We start from the raw sequence: 3,516 nt of genomic DNA on the forward strand, positions 1-3,516 counted from the left end.
ATAATAGCTTCCGTATATGTACATGTATTGTAACTCTTGTACTCTTGTACACTATAAATATAAACCAACGCCAACCCTATTGGGTGTCGAGCGTTCCCCAAATCCTTTGTTTCACAAGATCCGACCATTGTGCTGCCCGCGTAGCCACATCAGCCACCTCCTCCACCGCGAGATCCCGGGACCGCCTACCCGGCGACCAGCGCCTCCGACGAGGCCGGCACAAAGACCTCCACCACGCATCCACACCTCCATGGCAGCTCGCCCCCACATCCTTCGGTGGCAAGGGCCCCGCCGCCGCGTCATAAGGAGAGGGAGGGGGCGGCGATGGGATGTGGCCGGAAAGGGGAGACCGCCGATGGTGGCTAGGGTTTCCCCGTGTCGCCCCGTGCGGGAGCAACGCGGGTATCCCAAATAGAAGGTTAGATCCAAATGGCAGCATGTTGTTTAACCATCCTCGCACAGGTTATTGGTCTTGATCATACGGCTGTTGTGTGGACAACTGTTTCGGGCATGTACACCTCTCAGACAATGTCACGGGTTAATATGCTGTGAGGGGCTCTCTCCAACACAAAAAAATTAGACATGACAACTACCAAATTTATTTCCAAGATGAAGTCGTTTGCCTCTGAACTAGCCTATGTCGAACGAAAGGTAGATGATCAAGAGCTCAAGGAATACATTATCAATGGTCTTGATGATCATTACACCCCTTTGGCCGCGTTCGTCAACACCGTTCCTAGCACCACATTGACTGACATGTCCTCGCAGCTTACCACCTTTGATCAGTGTTATCAAATGTTGTCCGAGAGTGGTCAAAATTCGACGGTTTTTAAGTCTTCGGCCAATACTGCTACTCGAGGTCGTGGACGTCCCTGCCGTCCATATTATCCTCGTGGCAATGAAAGTTACCGCAGTGGTGACGATAAGACACGTCGCAGAAATTCCAATACTCCAAACCGTGGCTATCATGATGATATTCGTGGGTACCGTGATGATAATCGTGGTTACCGTGATGACAGCAGAGGGTACCGTGATGATAATCGCGGGTATCGTGATGACAACAGAGGCTCTCGTGATGATACTCGTGGGTACCATTATCACAACCGTGGCTATCATGATGATCAACATGGCTATATAGGAAATCAGTACCGCTGTAATCATGGACGTGGTGCAAATCAGGGGGTTGTGGCCGTGGTCACGGTCACGGTCGAGTCCCCTCTCCTCATCAAGATGGCATTTTCTGTCAGATTTGCAAGAAGGAGGGCCGCCCTGCAAATGAGTATTGGTGGTGGTCGGATAATAATGATGGTGACTACAACAATGAGCCAAGAGCTGCATATGGGGTGGACACAAACTGGTTTATGGACACTAGTGCTGCAGATCACATCACCGGGGAGTTAAACAAGCTTCATACTCATGACAAATATCGCGGGCGTGAGCAAGTTCATGATGCTACTGGTAAATGTATGATGATTAAACACATTGGTCATTCGATTTTGCACACCCCTCATAGTTCTATACAATGGGTTGCTGAAGAACAAAGACCTCAATGCTGGTGGTTATGAGTTTCTTGATAGACACCTTATTTTCTAGAGGTCGCCATGGTGGACGTCGGGGTGGTAGTATGATAGGATACGTAGCCGGGCCTTTTCCGTATGTGCCTCCAATATATGAATTCTATTTTTATTTTTAGTTTCCAATTTTGTTACTAACTTTGTTTTATTAATTTTATTTTCAGTTATGGCAACTCAACCCATCAAAGGGAAGGCGGCGTGGGAGGGAAATGACAAGGAGGGGTCCGTTTGGGAGGAGGCTTTGAGGACGGTGCGGGAGAAGGAGAAGGCCGAACTTGAGAGGAAGAAGAAGGAGGAGGAAGCTAAGAAGAAGGACGAACTTGACCGTATGCAAGCCGATACAGAGGAATACTTCAATCACGAGAAGAAGCAGAATGAGAAGTCATACGTCGAACGTATCTATAATTTTTTATGCTCCATGTTTGTTTTACACCAATTCCACTATGTTTTACCTGCACTTTGTTACACTTTTATAATTTTTTCGGCACTAACCTATTGACAAGATGCCACAGTGCCAGTTCCCTGTTTTCTGCTGTTTTTGGTTTCAAAAAAGTTGTACCGGAAATATTCTCGGAATTCGACGAAACAAAAGTGGAAGTCAATATTTTACCGTAACGAAGCTGGAGACCGAAGGGGGGACGAAGAGGCACAGAAGGGCGGCCACGCCAGCCCTAGGCACGGCCCCACCCTTGGCCGCGCCAAGGGGTGGTGTGGGCCCCCTGGCCTCCACCGAACTCACCCTTTCGCCTATTTATTCACGATCTTGGGAAAACCCCAGAGACCCGAAACTCCATCCATGAAAAGTTCCATCGCGGCCGCCATTGCAGAACCCATCTCGGGAGGGTTTTGAAGCTCTTCCTGGCACCCTACTGGAGGGGAAGATCATCACCGGAGACTTCTACATCGTCATGCCCGACTCCGAAGTGATGCGTGAGTAGTTCATCCCTGGACTATGGGTCCAGAGCAGTAGCTAGATGGTTGTCTTCTCTAATTTGTGCCTCATGTTTAGATATTGTGAGCTTCCTATCATGATCAAGACCATCCTTATGTAATGCTATATGTTGTGTTTGCTGGTTTCCGATGAATATTGAATACTATGGTTGAGATTGATGTCATATGTTATTTGTGATCTTGCATGCTCTCTGTTGCAAGTAGATGTTTTGGTCAAGTAGATGCTTGTGACTCCAAGAGGGAGTATTTATGCTCGATAGTGGGTTTCATGTCTCTAGTTTTCTGGAAGAGTGACAATAAGTTCTAAGATTGTAGATGTGCTGTTGCAGTAGGGAGAAAACAACAATAGTTTATCCAAGGATAATTCTATTGTTTACTTTACACACATTGCTTAATGCGATTATCTGTTGCTTGCAACTTAATACTGAAAGGGGTGCGGATGCTAACCAGAAGGTGAATTATTAGTCATAGACGCAGTTGGACTACGGTCTATGTATTATGTTGTAATGCCCAAATGAATCTCATAGAAGTCATCTTGCTATGTATGAACTTTATTCTGTCAATTGCCCAGCTGTAATTTGTTCACCCAACATGCTATTTATCTTTACGGAGAGACACCACTAGTGAACTGTGGACCCTGATTTTTTCTTTTACACTGATACAATCATCTTGTTATGTTTACTTACTGCAAGCATTGTTCTCTTTCATTCACTGCAAACATCTCTTTCCACACCGTACGGTTAACGCTTTGTTATCAGCAAAACCAGTGAGCGAGCGATGGTGCAGCGATCTGGTGGGCGAGCGAGCGAGGAAAATGGGCAACCGAGGCAGGAAACACGCGCGAGCGAGTGATGGTGCACCGATCTGGTGGGCGAGCGAGCGGCGAGCGAGGAAAATGGGCGACCGAGGCATGGAACACGCGCGAGCGAGCGATGGTGCAACGATCTGGTGGGCGAGCGGGGCGGCTAGACCAGGGTAGCGTAAAACAGGC

The sequence above is a fragment of the Lolium rigidum genome, chromosome 5 (genome assembly GCF_022539505.1).
Source record: "Lolium rigidum isolate FL_2022 chromosome 5, APGP_CSIRO_Lrig_0.1, whole genome shotgun sequence".
Taxonomy (NCBI): Eukaryota; Viridiplantae; Streptophyta; class Magnoliopsida; order Poales; family Poaceae; genus Lolium; species Lolium rigidum.